Below are 18,300 nucleotides of genomic sequence, written 5' to 3'. Positions count from 1 at the left end.
CACGTATCACTACACTCCATGCAAATACTTTCAGAAAGACTACCTTACACCTAAATCTATATTCGACGTTAAGGAATTTGTCTTCTTTAGAAAGTCTTTCCTTGCCACTGCCAGTCTACATTTTATATCCTCTCTATTGGGAGCCATCATTAGTTAGTTTTGCTGCACGAATAGCAAAATTCATCTTCTACTTTAAGTTTCTCGTTTCCTAATCTAATTCCCTCTGCATCACCTGATTTAATTAGACTACATTCCATTAGTTTTGTTTTGCTATTATTCTTGTTTCAAGACATTGCCCATTCCGCTTAACTGCTGTTCCGAGTATTTTGCTGTATCTCAGAGAATTACGAAGTTACCGGCAAACCTCAGAGCTTTTCTTTCTTCTCTCATAAAGTTCCTACTGAATATTCTTCTTTCGTTACCTTTACTGCTTGCTTAGTGTACAGACTGAATAACATCCGGGCTAGGCTACAACCCTGTCTCACTCCCTTCTCAACCATTGCTCCCCTTCCATGCACCTGGACTTTTGTAACCGCTGTCTGGTTTCTGTGTTGTTTTTGTTGTGGTCTTCAGTCCTGAGACTGGTTTCATGCAGCTCTCCATGCTACTCTATCCTGTGGAAGCTTCTTCATCTCCCAGTACCTACTGCAACCTACATCCTTCTGAATCTGCTTAGTGTATTCATCTCTTGGTCTCCCCCTACGATTTTTACCCACCACGCTGCCCTCCAGCACTAAATTGGTGATCCTTTGATGCCTCAGAACATGTCCAACCAACCGGTCCCTTCTTCTAGTCAAGTTGTGCCACAAACGTCTCTTCTCTCCAATTCTATTCAGTACCTCCTCATTAGTTATGTGATCTACCTATCTAATCTTCAGCATTCTTCTGTAGCACCACATTTCGAAAGCCTGGTTTCTGTACAATAGCCTTTTGTTCCCTGTACTTTAGCCCTATTACCTTCAGATTTTCAAACAGGATTTTCCAGTCAACACTGTCAAATGCTTGCTCTAAGTCTACAATTGCTATGAACGTAGATTTACCATCCCCTAACTTCTCCTTTAAGAGAAGTAGGTTCACTGTTGCCTCGCATCTTCCTACATTTCTCCTGAATCCTAGCTGATCTTGTCTGAGGTCAGCTACACCAAGTTTTCCAAACTTCTGGAAAGAATTCGTGTTCGTGTTTTATAACCATGTCTTATTAAACTGGTAGTTCGGTTAAAACGACACCTATCAACATCTGCTTCCTTTCGAATTGGAAGTATTACAATCTTCTTGAAGCAATCTGTTCGGATTTATTTGACAGCGAAAGAAGTATCTATATTGACCGAAAAGCTAAAGGGAATAGGCAGAAAAGAGCAGAAAAGGAATAGGTTCTTAGGTGTGCAGGAATCGAATCCAATGCAAATCGTCGTGAACTTCCTCCGTCGGTAGCGGGTGACGTCTGAGCAGAGGTTATTACGGTTTGGTCCTTTGAGAATCACTGGCGCCACCATTGGGCCCAAATTAATGGAATACCGCGGAGCGGGGCGTCTCCTCTCCCTAAGGACGAGACGGCCCGGTGGAAATTGTCTGCTCCGGCACTGGCGAAGACATCTGCTCTATTAATCAGGGGGAGATTTAATTAGCGATAAAGAGACGGACCGGCCTGGGCGCGTCGCATTCATCCGGCGGACAGAATGAGCGCGCCTTACCTGCTCCGCCGCTGGCGTGCCTTATTAGAACGGAAGCGAAGACTGGCTGGCTGGATACCTAATTACGATTTCGCTCCTGCCGCCACCTGTCACCGCGACAAAGCGCGAGCGACAACTATTGAACAGGTGCAGCACTACTAGATCCATACCATTAATGCAGACTGCGGTGGCATCCCGTGAGGGAATTACATGCCACATCAAACCTGTGTAGACCAAGGAATAACCGTTACGAGGGTAATCCCAAAAGTAAGTGAACCGTGAACTTCACTGTCAAAATCTTTTATTAAAGAATTTTCTTTATTTACTAGCGATTCATCAAGAACATTACCACATTTAATCACACTATGCGATCGTGGAAGTAGTTGCCAGTGGGTAACTGATGAAAACAAATTAAATTTTTTTCAATAAATGGAAATTCTTTTTCCTAAAAGCCCCTATTTTTTGTAAACAGATTTCAAATCATAATCAGAAGGCACACTGTGAATATCAATTTACAAATTATTCAGAAGCAGAAATAACAATTTATTTTTTATTTTTTTTATAGTATGAGCTTTCGGGCTGAGAACTTTGCCGCTCCCTTTCAACACGGCCGTAGTCACGACCGCTCACAACAACCTCTGAAAGACTACACTGGTGCAAATCTGCAACACACCAGATTACTTTAAACTAAACATTTTAACAACTCACACAAACACACAAACTATGCACGCCATAAGAGGGATGGAAATGGTACAAAACACTCACATTAAAATTATTTGCCACCTACATTAAAATTATTGTTGAGGTAGCCAAAGACTAACCTTATTTTAATTTATTTTATTTCGTAGTGCTTCAGAAACAAAGTTCACTATTAATTTCAGTCACTAAATTAACTTTCAATTTTCCGGTTTTATTAATTCTTTTGCTAAATTAAGTCAGAGTGTAGCGAAATTTATTACTTCTGACAAACATTCAGTTTTGACAAGTGCAACTTGTTTTTAAAAGAACTCTTACGGTGGAAGTGTGGCAACTTTATATTCTAAAATGACCATTAAAATAAAAACCCATGAAATGCAGTGTTACATAAAATGTGCAAACATGCTCCACATTACACATATACCGCCTCTCAAGATGATAGGCAAGATAAAAACATATTCCAGGAATTCGGCCTTTACACCTTAAGCAACAATTTTGTTAACACCGAATCCGACAAAAATGACAAAGGCAGCTATTAACGTAAGGCAGACCGCCAGACAGACAGATAGATACTAACTGCCTAACAAATGCGGACGAGAGACAAAGGAGCAAGCTGGGAACGACAGACTGACCAAGAAAAGAAGTAGAATTTAACAAGTAACGAAACAACTTATCACGAATCACTTAACTTCTAATATCTGTGATTTCTGGCGAAGACCTGGCGCAGCACCTCAAAAACGCTCTCCCGAACCGTCCGCTGCCAGCCGCTTCAACGGACGCAGGAAGGCGCGCCGATCTTCCGTCTCACGGCGTCGCAGCACGCTCCGACCAGACCGATGTCGTGGGTTGACTCCTGTTGCTCTCGTGTCGACCGCGAAGCCACTACCCCTCGCTATGCGGCGCGGCCCACTGGACTCACGTGGAGACCTCACATGCGCCGACGCTCAAGACGGACAAATCATCTTGTGTCCCAGTGCTCGACCGACCAACCGATCGATCCAACCGCCAATGACCATTGCCTGAACAAACTCGAGCAGACTGGCGGCCTAACACGTACTAGCACTTCGGACGACAGACAGACACTGCCCCACACTGACCCGTCTGACCAACTGACCAGACTCGCCGAGACTGACAGACTGACCCCCTCTGCCGAGCTCATAGCGCCCCTTAAATTCTCCTGAACAGGCTACCTTTCCCCTTTCACACCAGAGGGAGACACCAAAGCTGCGATTGCCACAGCTTCGCCGCCGCCAGAAATGGAGGGCCACAGCTTCACACTACGCGCTGCGGCGCGCTCTTCAAAACAGCAATTTTTACCAGGGCTCAGTAAGGTCTCCTATTTTTTATGAGTACGAAGACCTGTTTATTTCTACAATGGTGTACATCAGTTTACAGCTTGTACATTTATCTGTTTTTCGACATAATCACCATTTCTGTGGATGCATTTTTGTTGACTCTGTGGCAGTTTTTGTATGCCCATGTCATACCAGCTCGCCGCCATGCTGTCCAGAAAGTTATTAACCTCTTATTTCACCTCGTCGTCGGAGCTGAATCGCTTTCCGGCCAAATGTTCTTTTAACGTAGGGAACATGTGATAGTCACAGGGCGCCAAGTCAGCACTATAGGGTGGATGAATAATTATGTTCCACTGAAACTGTTGCAGGAGAGCAACGGTTTGCCGAGCGATATGTGGGTGAGCGTTGTCATGGAGAATGTGTACGCCCTTGCTCAACATTCCTCTTCTCCGGTTCTGAATTGCCCGTTTGAGTTTTCTCAGAGTCTCACAGTACCTGTCAGCGTTAATTGTGGTCCCAGTGGGAATAAAGTCGACGAACAATACCCCTTTCCGATCCCAAAAAACGGTAATCATGACTTTACCGGCAGACTGTGTTTGTGTGAATTTACGTTGCTTTGGCGAAGAAGGATGCCGCCACTGGCGTGATTGTTGCTTGGTCACAGGTGTAAAGTGGTATGCCCAAGTTTCGTCACCCGTGACAATTGAGTCCAGAAAGTAGTCCAATTCGGCTGCAAGGCGGTGAAGAAATGCGCGGGAAGCATCAACTCGTTGCCGTATGTGGTCCTCAGACAGCATGCGTGGCACCAATCTTGGACACACTTCCGGTAGTTCAATGTTTCCGTTAAAATTCTGTGAGCGGTGCTTCGGGAAGTCTCAAGAATCAACGTGCAGAGATCATCCAGGGTGAGCGGCCGATCTTCACGCATGCTTTGCTCAACTTTCAACACTGTCTCCTCAGAAACTGACAGTCTCTCTCTCCTTTGTTCGTTGTGAATTTCGGTTCGACCAGCTGCAACCTCTCTACACCACTTACCAACATTTTTGACATCCATGCACGACTCACCATACACTTCCGTCAATTGGCGATGGATTTCAATCGCCGCAGTGCCCTTTGCGTTCAAGAACCGAATAACTGCGCGCAATTCTCACTTGGCGGTAACATCCAACGGGAGCTCCATTCTCAACAGCTGCCAAGACAAGACCGAGCACCTCAACGTGGCGTGCGCATATTTACACACAGCGCGTGAAGCACTCTTCATGACAGTGTGATCAACAGCCAAACAAAAAAAAAAAAAACAAAAAAAAAACAGGAGACCTTATTTTTGGGATTACCCTCGTACATACACCACTGCACATTGAAACTGAAGCCCAAAAAATTATATCAATTAACGAAGATTTCCCTACACTGAGATGACAGAATTCGTGGGACAGCAATGTGCACAGCTACAGACGGTGATAATATCGCGAGCACAATGTATAAAACAGCAGTGAATTCGCGGAGCTGTCATTCGTATTTAGGTGATTCCGACATGATTAAGGCCAGACGATGGGAATTAAAGGACCTCGAAAATGAAATGGTACTTGGAGCTAGACGCATTTGACATTGCAGTTCGAAAATCGTTAGGGAATGCAATATTCCGAGTTCCCAAAGGTCAAGTGTGCGCTGAGGATACCACATTTCAAGTATTACCTATCACCACGGACATCACAGTAGCCGACGGCCTTCACTTATCGATCGAAAGCAGCGGCGCTTGCGTAAAGTTGTCAGTGCTAACAGACAAGCAACACCGCGTGAAATAATCGCTAAAATAGATGTGTGACGTGCGATAAACGTATCCTTTAGGACAGAGCGGCGAAATCTGGCGTTAATGGGCTACGGCAGCAGATGAAGCCATTGCTAACAGCACGACAACGCCTGCAGGGCTCGTGACCACATCGGCTTGACCCTATACGTCTGGAAAACGGTGACCTGGTCAGATGAGCCCCGATTTCAGCCAATAAGAGCTGATGGTAGCAGTCACGAAGCCATGGATCCAAAATGTCAACAAGTCTGTGCAAGCCGGTGGTTACTCCGTAATTGTGAGGGCTATGTTTACGTGGAACTGACTGGGGCCTCTGGTCCAGCTGAAGCGATGATTCCCTGGAAATTATTATATTCACAATCTGAACACCATTTGCAGCCATTTGTGGATATCCTGTTCCCAAACATCGATGGAATTTCCATGCATGACAATGCAACATGTCAGCAGGCCACAGTTGTTCGCGACTGGTTTGAAGAATCCGAACTAATGATCTGGCGACCCAGATCACCCGATATGAGTCGCATCGGACATTTTTGGGAAATGATCGAGAGACGAGTTCACGCAGGAAATGGTGCGCTGGCAACACTTACACAGTTATGGACGGCTGTAGAGGCATAGTAGCTCAATATTTCTCCAGTGGACTTCCAATGACTTGTTGAGTCCATGCCACGTGGAGTTGCTCCGCTGCACTGGTGAAAAGGAGATCCGACACAATCTTAGTAGGTATCTTAGTGTGCTGTGCTTATACAGGGCGTCCCAGAAATGTTGCGACAAACATCGAGGGCCTTAGAGGGTGTTTCGAGGGACAAATCGAGGACACAAACCTGTGTCCAGAAACGTTCGTCCAACGACAGTACAGAGCGTCGAAGTTATAGGCGATGGCGCCTGCCACTAGGCAAATCCTTCATAAAGAACTGTGACTTTGTACACTAGTGGACTGTAGGCGAAACGTCTGGCAGTGTTATATGTTATTCACTGATCGCGGCTGATTTCTACGATCGCCAGTGGAGAGGATGGACAAAATTGCTGCGTGGGCATGCTTTCTATTCTATGAATGCGATGCTCCGTTGCCATGGTGGATAACTCTTTCAGATACAGTTTTCCATATGCAGTTTATAGTTCTCCCGAATACTGAAAAACACTGGAGATTTTACGGGGTTCCAGGACAAAAATAAACAGCCAATGGAAGTCCTCGTCTGAAACTGTCATCCACCATGAATGGCCTTCATAGTAGGCAAGGCCTGTCTATGCAGCAGCTGTCTCTGTCTTGTCCACTGGCATTGAATAACAAACAACATTGCGAGACGTTCCGGCTACGGTCCATTAGCATACAAAGTCACTTTTGCTGCTGAAGGGATGGCCTAATGGCAGGCGCTGCCGCCTATAACTTCGATGCTCCGTAGTGTCGTTGAATGACGTTTCTGGCTCATGTGGTTCAAATGGCTCTCAGCACTTAGAACTAATTAAACCTAACTAACATAAGGATATCACAAACATCCATGCCTGAGGCAGGATTCGAACCTGTGACTGTAGCGATCGCGTGGTTCCAGGGTGTCGCGCCTAGAACCACTAGGCCACTCCGGCCGGCCATGACGTTCCTGGACATGGGTTCCTATCCTCGATTTGTTCCTCAAGACATCCTTTCGGGTCCCTCGAAGTTTTTTGAAACATTTCTGGGCTCTCTGTATACTGTACTGGGAATAATATAAATTTTGCTGGCCGGAGTGGCCCAGTAGTTCTAGGCACTTCAATCTGGAACCGCAGGACCGCTACGGTCGCAGGTTCGAATCCTGCCTCGGGCATGGATATGTGTGATGTCCTTAGGTTAGTTAGGCTTAAGTACTTCTAAGTCTAGGGGACTGATGACCTCAGATGTTAAGTTCCATAGTGCTCAGAGCCATTTGTACCATAAACTTCTAGGTAATTTTGGGATACAGTGTGTACATCGTGCATAATTCAGTAAACAGAGCCGGTACCTGTTGTAGAAGTCATTGCTCAAAGCTGTCTGGACACCAATTCGGAAAGAAGCCAAGTGACAGATGAAACTAACTCGCATCGTTCTAGAATGCATTTCCACTCTGCAGGCGAGTGTGCACTGATCTGAAGCTGCCTGACAGATTAAAACTGTTGTCGGACTGGGACTCAAAGCTGAGACCTTTCCCGATGGTAGTAACTCTTCCATCGACTGTGCTATCCAAAATCGACTCACAACCAACCCTCACTGCTTTCCTTCCTAAGTGTCTCCTCTCCCACGTCCGGAAAATCACAGAAAATTTGCTACTTACCTTGAAAGGCTACTCTCCTAGAAGAAGAGATGCTAGTGCTTCAGTACATGCAGGAAAACTTCTGTGAAGTGTGGAAGGTCAGAGACGAGGTAATGACTGAAATATAGGTGTGAGTGCGGGTCGTGAGTCATTGTCGGATAGGTCATTCTCTGGACGACTTACCGTCATAGGCAAAGTTACGAGGTTCAGCAATCCACTTGCTCTCACTGATTCACTGCACTGACGCTGTTTACAACTCGCTCCTATGCTTGTTGAACAATATATAACATCTCATTCTTGCGCAGTATGCAAGGGGGCTGTTTTCCCTGTTGGCGCTGCGCCATCCGGCATTTAGCAATTGAGTGTCCTCCCTCACTCACAGACTGACTGGAGGAAACCAGAGATAACAGTCAGCTAAGGATCTCAGTCGGAAGCGGTAAGTTGAACCGTCTATAGTCCCAAGATGGATGATGTAAAACGTTTCAAAAGTATTAGCCGAAATGGGAACGTTACCTAATGTTCCGCTATTGCTTTTAAACCGTTTTTATACAAATTCTACGCATAACTGTCGAAAATTAATGACTGACCTTCGTATGCTGCTGATAGAACAGGTTTGCTGTCTGTCCTCAATCACATCAGCTGCCACTTGATAATGAGATGGAGCCGAAAATGGCCTATAGTGGAAGATAAACAATACTTACTGTCGACAGCAAAAGAAGTCAGCAGTGTAATAAAAAATATAAAAAAGAGTGAAATCAATCTGAGTTCTTTCCACTTTCTAATAAAGGGTAGGGTTTGTGGTATAAGTGCAGATCAAGATTGGCAACAGAATTAATAGTTCCCATGCAATACTGAGAATAGTCATGTGGGATCTGGCTTACCCAATTGGGGCACACCCACCATGCCACACCTCCAGTGGCTCTACACCACTAGCGCCCACTGCCACCGCAATATAGGACGGCTACCAGCAGCGACTCACGCCACTTGTGCTTGGAAGCACTACATTGTAACCTTAGCTCATGGTAGTACGCTGAGATTATTCCTTGTGACGTTGAAGCTGGACACTGTACCTTACTACTTATTTCTCACGAACCTTCATTTGCTGAAAGAAATACAAGTTTAATAAATCTTCTGTCTGTTGTGTTAATTTGTTCACTAATCATTCCTGCTCCTATCCAGCTTTCCTATGACGACAGTTGCCACAATGCTCTTTAGCTCACCTCCCGTTACGGTTGTGTACAATGTCGTATACAACAAGGTTGTGTTGGATCACTGATTTCCTTTCCAGCAACAGAACGAATGAAGTGGCACCTTGGCAAAGGCGGTTCATTTCCTGACGCAACATCAGGCAACAGGAGCTTGTGCTCTGTCTGTATTTATCATAACCATCCGCTTCTCTCCTCTTTGATTTCACCGACTTTTCATTAACCTCTGTCTATGTAAACGACAAAACAACTAATTTAGTATTCAAGTGTCTGCGTGTGCCATCCAAGGAAAGATGATCTGCAGGCTAGAGGGGTGTGGAGGGTGGGTTCTGCATATCTCGATATTTCTGAAAGATATAGATATGGACTGGGAGTAGAACTGTTTGCTTGACACTTGCACGCCAGGACGTGTCGGACATTCTCCTCAGGGGACAGCCGTGGCACAGGGGACGAGGGGCGGGCGGCGGCTGAGTGGATTAATTGTCAGGACACAGAGAGGCGGCCGTTGACCCTGTGCAATCAGCTGGGCCCTCTGCGGTCACCACTTAGCGCCCGGCACGTGCTGCCTCCCCTGCTGGAGCGGCACTGACTGCTTCCACACAGGAGTATCACTGTGCTGTGTCGCTGTAGTGACGACATCTCCGTTTGTTTATCGAATCTGATATGATTAGTACCATCAGGCCCTCTAATACATCAGACCAGGGATTCTCACATATGGTGTCATTTTTACATCATACTTCCCTAAGAAGGAAGAATTTTAATATGGCAAATAGTATTAAAATGATTAAAGGATCTGTAGAGACGATGTGAGTATGTAATATTGTCAGCTAATGAAGTTAATACTCGTAGTACGAGGTGCATTCAAGTTCTAAGGCCTCCGATTTTTTGTCTAATTAACTACTCACCCGAAATCGATGAAACTGGCGTTACTTCTCGACGTAATCGCCCTGCAGACGTACACATTTTTCACAACGCTGACGCCATGATTCCATGGCAGCGGCGAAGGCTTCTTTAGGAGTCTGTTTTGACCACTGGAAAATCGCTGAGGCAATAGCAGCACGGCTGGTGAATGTGCGGCCACGGAGAGTGTCTTTCATTGTTGGAAAAAGCCAAAAGTCACTAGGAGCCAGGTCAGGTGAGTAGGGAGCATGAGGAATCACTTCAAAGTTATCACGAAGAAACTGTTGCGTAACGTTAGCTCGATGTGCCAGTGCGTTGTCTTGGTGAAACAGCACACGCGCAGCCCTTCCCAGACGTTTTTGTTGCAGTGCAGGAAGGAATTTGTTCTTCAAAACATTTTCGTAGGATGCACCTGTTACCGTAGTGCCCTTTGGAACGCAGTGGGTAAGGATTACGCCCTCGCTGTCCCAGAACATGGACACCATCATTTTTTCAGCACTGGCAGTTACCCGAAATTTTTTGGTGGCGGTGAATCTGTGTGCTTCCATTGAGCTGACTGGCGCTTTGTTTCTGGATTTAAAAATGGCATCCAAGTCTCATCCATTGTCACAACCGACGAAAAGTCCCATTCATGCTGTCGTTGCGCGTCAACATTGCTTGGCAACATGTCACACGGGCAGCCGTGTGGTCGTCCGTCAGCATTCGTGGCACCCACCTGGATGACACTTTTCGCATTTTCAGGTCGTCATGTAGGATTGTGTGCACAGAACCCACAGAAATGCCAACTCTGGAGGCGATCTGTTCAACAGTCATTCGGCGATCCCCCAAAACAATTCTCTCCACTTTCTCGATCATGTCGTCAGACCGGCTTGTGCGAGCCCGAGGTTGTTTCGGTTTGTTGTCACACGATGTTCTGCCTTCATTAAACTGTCGCACCTACGAACGCACTTTCGACACATCCATAACTCCATCACCACATGTGTCCTTCAACTGTCGATGAATTTCAATTAGTTTCACACCACGAAAATTCAGAAAACGAATGACTGCACGCTGTTCAAGTAAGGAAAACGTCGCCATTTTAAGTATTTAAAACAGTTCTCATTCTCGCCGATGGCGGTAAAATTCCATCTGCCGTACGGTTCTGCCATCTCTGGGACGTATTGACAATGAATGCGGCGTCATTTTAAAACAATGCGCATGTTTCTGTCTCTTTCCAGTCCGGAGAAAAAAAATGGTAGGCCTTAGAACTTGAATGCACCTCGTACTTGCACTACTGCAGCTGCTGCGTCTAATAACGATAATAGTTATAAAAATAATAGTAATAATAATTATGACAATAATAGCTGTAATATCAATAGCAATATAAAAAGAATTTATAGGTGTACGAGATATATGTTTTCTCCTATAGCGAGTTCCAGGGGAAGGAAATGTAAGGAGACTGTACCAGTTAAGAACACTGAGAGGTAAGGATGATCTGGTTGGAAAGAAGGATCTACAAGGATAATGCGTGCGTACTTGGACAATGCTAATTGTCATTGTTGCCTTAGCCGATATGCCATTTACTGTCTTTTGAAGGTAGATGTGCTATTCAGTTGTCTAGTATAATGCGACAGGCTATTCCAGAGTCGGGTTCCTGCTACTGAGAAGGATTTCCAGAACGTTTCTAAACGGTAGAGTGGGACCGAAAAGATATAGCGCTGATGGGAACGGATGACGTGTTGGCCAGACAACAGCGCTAAGATGCAGGAGAGATATGAGGGAGAGTGTTCGTTGACAAGACAGTAGGGGAGAGAGAGGGTATGGAAATCTGTGCGCTTGTCTGCACACAGTCGCGATAGATGAGCATGTGCTGGTGAAAAACGATCAAGCAGTCGAATATGACTGATACAACGAACACAAGCATTAATAAACAGTTAGAGACTCCGTGAGCATTCCTGAGAAAGACTTGCAGTATAACATCGTTGTAATAAATAACTGGAGGTACAAGTGTTGTTCAGTTTCATTTTCTTCTGTCAAGAGGGAATAGGTTTTTATACTTTTGTGAGGCATGGAGAGATGTTGATACCTTCTTGCACACTTCAATTATTTGCTCATTTCAGTTTAGACTGTCATTTTTTATTACCCCTAGAGTCTTTCCTGGCGAAGTGATGTGGACAATGAGCCTAGAATGGACAACCAGTACTGCCTGCGTTTTGGATGGTTTAAGCTGTAGCCCCATATTCTGCACCCATTCCGACAGTTCACACGGGCTGGTATTGAGAATCTCGATAGGTGTCTTCAGGTTCATTGGTTTTGCACTTAGATGTAACTGCAGCAGGACAAAACTGATGATACATCGTTTTACGTACAATGATGGTGATGCCTCATACTAGCTGCCTCCGTGGTGACTTTATGGTGCTGGACGTGACGCATTGCATTGCTAGCGTAATGACAGGTATGTACGAAACCATTGGACTATACTTGCCGAAAAGTTTAGGTTGCTATGTTTGGAAAGTAAACTGTCGAAGTCGACAGTGTTACAGGCCTTGCTTGACACTAAGAGGCACATCATAATTGCCTCTTGTGCATCCATGGCAAGCTTCAGGCTATCTGTTACCTTCATTAGGGCAGATGATTTGCTGCGATGTTTATGGGAACCAGACTGGTATTCGTCAAGTAGGTTGTTTGTAGTTAGATAGTTCGTTGGATGGTCGTGAAATATATATTCAACCTTTGTGTTTGTAATACAGTTATACCACTGAGACATTGGACAAAACTTATTTTACTTGATGGTGATTTACAGCAATAGAAAATACGAGTTGACAACAGTTTGTGGTCAAACAACATGTTTTTCGATAAATATCTGTAAGTTGTGAGCACCTAATACTACAGAAGCAATGCCGACCTGGGGGACGTAAGAATCTATTATGTCGGGCCAACCCAAAAGATGCATTAGAATGTATTTAACAATACTGTATTACATAATGGAAATTATCAGGAAGCATTTCCAGAACCATTTAGACAGTTTTCGCAAAGTGTGCATTAAATATAACTACTAAAAATACGTATTTTGAGAGTCACTCAGGGAATTAAATGTCGGTTGGACTCTCTGGCACCAAAGAACATGACCACATTTATAACAGCTACAAAATTCTTTATATTCAGTGTCTTCAAAAATATTGCAATTTTTCGCCAACAGTATGGCACAGTCCTAATGTGTATCATGGTAAAGTATGTCAGTATTCAGTAACAAGTTACTGTATTTATTCTGTTGCCAGAATATCCTGTCACCACCAACATTTAACGGTTCTGAAGCCGGCATTTCACAGCAGTGTCGAGTCACTTTCTTGTATACCTTGAAACCCTACCTCACACATATGCTTTATCCTCTCTCTTCCCTCAAAGTATAAGCATTACATAAATATTATGTAAAGGTCAAAAATTTTTCTAGACCAGGGTAGAGGATGACGATTATAAAAAAATTTTCAACTCAACCGTGGGTCACAACTGCACCATTGTGATGTTATGACCATATAGGGCCTCCCAGGGACAATGCTAAATTTTCATTGTTATGGCTGGAATGCTCATTTGAAGCAATAAACTTCATATGGACATATACCATGTTCCGGATGAATTCCGAAGTAGAATACATTTAACTTATGCTAGTGGAACGTACGTATGTGCCTTACCCACCCAACCTGTCTGACTTTTTATTCCAGCTCAAACTATCTCATTGCTTTAAACCTTTTTGCTTGGAATGTCTTTCTGCCACTGAATTAGTGCGTTGGCGTCGCAGTTCTCGATGGTGTGTTGCGAGTGAAGTAGTCCGAGGAGCAGTATCCGTTAGCTGCGTCTGTACAAGCGCCAACTGTGTACAATGTTACACATCCACAGTAATGAAGAATGTACTGATGTGGTGTGTGTTTACCGCTTCTGCGAAAGATGGTGCTCATACTGCAATACAAGAACACTTTTACCGCTTTCCGACACGTCGAATTTCTGATCGCAGAGTGTTTATTAGAGTTCTTTGCAGGTTGCCTGAAACAGATATTCTTCCAAGTTCCCAGTTTTCTTCTGAACGTGTAGCTCCGTAATTTTTGCAAGAACAGCCACATACTGTCTATGTGGTACAGCGTAATCCTATCACCACCAAACAGCGACTTTCTGCACGTATCGAGCTCCCACAAACATGTGTGTACAGATCATTACATGCGGAACGCTTGTATCCATTTCACATGCAGCGTGTCCACAGTATTCGAATATGCTAAAGTGTCACACACCTTGAATTTCGTCAGTGGTTACGTCGTTTTGTTCCATTTGCTTTCACTGAAGAAGCCACGTTTACACGTAGTTGTAGGAAAATTCTCGCTGTACAATGGAAACCAATTTCCTAATTCGTTTTTCGCTCAGTGCGGCGTAATCGGTCAGATATTGATAGATCCAGTCAGCTTTGAAGAGCTAATGACGGGACATCATTACCTAAATGTTTTGGAAAATTCGTTTGTTGAACAACTTGAGGACGTTCCATTGGGCACGTGATTTGCAATGTACTACCAGCATGTCGGAGCCCTTCCATATTTTATTAAGTGTGTGACGGAGTGGCTCAACAGAATTTACCCTAATCGCCCGACAGGTCGTGGTAGTATCTGAATTAACTGGCCACCAAGAGCGCCAGGCTTTAAGCAGAAGATATTTGTATAAGGGTTTGGATAAAGTCTGAGATGTACAAACGAAAGGTGAATACGAGGAACGAAGTGCTCGGTCGCATCATGAATAGTACTGCCCCCCCCCCCCCTCCTCCTCCCCTCTAGGGCAATCAGTCAACCAAGACAACATGTTCTCCCAAGAGTGGACACATTCACTGAAGCTGAATATGAGATATTCGAACATTTATTGTGAACTGTACAAGAGAAAGAGAAATTGAAATTTATGCCATATACTGAAGTACGTGGTTCATTGGTGGTGTAGAAAATGTAGGCTTCTAAGTAGGTGTACTGGAAAGATACGACTATTTCTGTCTCGCATTTTGCTCCAAGCAAACTCACTTACCGGAACCTACTACTACTATTACTACTAAAGAGTGCTTCAAACAGAAACATCAAAATTTGGGAGAAATTCGAAATTAAAACATTCTCAAAAGTCCTGGATTCCTCGGGACAGATACAGTGTCAGTAACAATGTCGATAACAGGCTAATGGATGAACTGTCTATATAGACTAAAGCGCCAAACAAACTGGTATAGGCATGCGTATTCAAATATAAGAGATATGTAAACAGCCAGAATACGGCGCTGCGGTCGGCAACCCCTATAGAACCAGTGTCTGGCGCTTTTGTTAGATCAGTTGTTACTGCTACAATGGCACAAGATTTGAGAAATAGTAAATTTGTGGTAAGATCTTGTAGGAACAAGCTGCTTAGGTCATCGGACCCTAAGCTTAGACACTACTTACAAGGGAACCTCCCCATCGCACCCCCCTCAGATTTAGTTATAAGTTGGCACAGGGATAGGCCTTGAAAAACTGAACACAGATCAATCGAGAAAACAGGAAGAAGTTGTGTGGAACTATGAAAAAAATATGCAAAATATACAAACTGAGTAGGCCATGCGCAAGGTATGCAACATCTAGGAGAGTATCAGCTTGTGAGCGCCATGGTCCCGTGGTTAGCGTGAGCAACTGCGGAACGAGAGGTCTTTGGTTCAAATCTTCTCACGAGTGAAAAGTTTAATTTTTTATTTTCAGACAATTATTAAAGTTCAGGCACTCACACATAATCAACTTCGCTCTCCAAAATTCCAGGACATGTTTAGATTTGCTTGGACATATGCAGGATTTGACGGTCTACACACGGAAACATTTGAAAACGTAAAAAACATATGTTTTGACAGAGCACAGGGAAAACTGTCCGACTGTGAAACTGTTGCATTCATTTGTTGCAGTTTATGTGACAAACTCTTATGTTTTCATCACTTTTTTGGGAGTGATTATCACATCCACAAGAAAACCTAAATCGGGCAAGGTAGAAGAATGTTTTTACTCATGCGACAAGTGTGCAAGTTCGGTGGGTCGACAACATATTCCTGTCATGTGACGCACATGCCGTCACCAGTGTCGTATAGAATATATCAGACGTGTTTTCCTGTGGAGGAATCGGTTGACCTATGACCGTGCGATCAAATGTTTTCGGTTCCTATTGGAGAGGCACGTCCTGCCGTCTACTAATCGCACGGTTTTGCGGTGCGGTCGCAAAACACAGACACTTAACTTATTACAGTGAACAGAGACGTCAATGAATGAACGGACAGATCGTAACTTTGCGAAAATAAAGAAAGTAAAATTTTCACCCGAAGGTGGATTCGAACCAAGGACCTCTCGCTCCGCACCTGCTTACTCTAACCACGAGACCACGGCGCTCCTGAGCTGAGATTGTCCTTTATGTTGCCTATCTTACACACGGACTACTCATTTTGTATATTTTGCTTATTTTTTCATAGTTTCACTCAACTTCTTCCTGTTTTCTTGATTGATCTGTGTTCAGTTTTTCAAGGCCTATCCACTGCGTCAATTTATAACTAAATCTGAGGGGGGTGCGATGGGGAGGTTCCCTTGTTAATATAACTTAAAGTAACGTACGCTATGGACAACACACACACACTCACGCCCTAGGGAGGACTCGAACCTCCGACGGGGAGGGGGGGGGGGGGGGGGCGCGGACACTCACAAGACGCCTGAGACCCAGTTGCTACCCCGCGTGGCTTAAAGAAATTTGAGTTTGAACGTGGTGCTGTAGTCGGCGCACGAGCAATGGGACACAGCATCTCCGATGTAGCGATGAAGCGGGGATTTTCTCGTACGACCATTTCACCACTGTAGGCCTACTGTGAATATCGGCACTACGCTGAAACATCAAATCACCGACATAGCAGCGGCCGGAAAAAGATCTTGCAAGAACTGGACCAACGGCGACTGAATAGAATCGTTCAACGTGATAGAAGTGCAACCATTCCGTAGACTGCCGCAGATTTCAGAGCTGGTCCATCAACAAGTGTCAGCGTGCGAACCATTCGACGAAGCCTCATCGCTAGAGCTTTCGGAGCCAAAGTCCCACTCGTGTGCCCTTGATGACTGCACGACGCAATCCTTTACGGCTATCCTGGGCCCGTCAACACCGACATGGCACTGTTGATGACTGTAAACATGTTGCCTGGTCGGACGAGTCGCGTTTCAAATTGTATCGAGCGGGTGGACGCGTACGAGTCTGGAGACAACCTCATGAATCAGTGGACCCTGCATGTCAACAGGGGACTGTTGAAACTGGTGGAGGCTCGGTAATAACGTGGGGCGTGTGCAGTTGGGGTGACACGGGACCCATGATACGTCTAGATACGACTCTGGAAAGTGATATGTACGTAAGCATCGTGTCTGATCACCTGTCCATTGTGCTTTCCGACGGACTTGGTCAATTCCAGCAGGACAATGCACACTCCAAAAATCCAGAATTGCTACAGAGTGGCTTCAGGAACATTCTTCTGAGTTTAAACACTTCCGTTGGCCACAAAACACCCCAGACATAAACGTTGTTGGGCGTATGCGTTCACTGCAACATGCTGTTCAGAAGAGGTCTCCACCCCTTCGTAGTCTCACGGATTTATGGACACCCCTACAAGATTCATGATGTCAGTTCCCTCCATCACCCCTTCAGATGTTAGTCAAGTCAATGACGCGTCGTATCGTGTCACTTCTGCGTGCACACGGGGGGCCCTACATGACATTAGGCAGCTGTACTTGTCTCTTTGGCTATTCAGCGAACATAACTAAAGATTGTACCAAATCTTGTGTGGGCGAGTCTTATTCGCACCTGGCCAATGTTTTGTAGATACAATGCCTATAATCTCTTCTACTCGTTCCTGGGTTGGAACATCAGGTAATATCACCCACTGGAAGTGCTTTAATTGAGAATTTAAGTAACATGTGCAGAATTTGAGGTAATCATAGGGAATTATGTGCATATGTTTCGTGTTAGCTATATATTCTTCCACCTGTTTCAGAAGTGTCTCTGATGATCACTTTATAAGTCCAGTAACCCTGACTGGACAAAAATTTTTTCTCGAGTCTTCCTGTTATCCACGATTTGTGAACCGTGGTCTATTGCTTCACTCCGAGTCTCACACTGGTAGCAGCGACGGCAGAGCATTGACGATTGGGTTGTATTGGCTCCAGCTGATCGGCACTACTTTGCCTCACTCGCTGTACTCGTGGCGCCTGTTAGGCTCTTTCGACCTACTGAGAAACACGTATGACACAGACATAAGAACAGAATTAGTAGATGTAGCTATGTAACCTTATAGTATATCTCCTTGTTTCTCGAGCTTAGATCAAAAGCTTGGGACGATCTTCAGTTGCGCGTTGACTATTGCATTAATAGAAAGCACAAAGAAAGGTGGAGACGACGGACTTCTATATACATCGCCGAAAAAAAAGAATTATT

The 18,300-nt window shown here is 44.7% G+C and overlaps 1 protein-coding gene across 2 annotated transcripts in view; it reads left to right on the top strand.

Annotated features, from left to right (window-relative positions):
- LOC126210221 (connectin-like) overlaps positions 1–18,300 on the top strand; it is an 802,365-nt gene that overhangs the window by 560,452 nt on the left and 223,613 nt on the right. The gene's annotated exons all lie outside the window — the stretch shown is intronic.

This window comes from Schistocerca nitens, chromosome 10, assembly GCF_023898315.1.
Source record: "Schistocerca nitens isolate TAMUIC-IGC-003100 chromosome 10, iqSchNite1.1, whole genome shotgun sequence".
NCBI classification, from domain to species: Eukaryota; Metazoa; Arthropoda; class Insecta; order Orthoptera; family Acrididae; genus Schistocerca; species Schistocerca nitens.
This window is presented reverse-complemented; position numbering and strand designations above follow the sequence as displayed.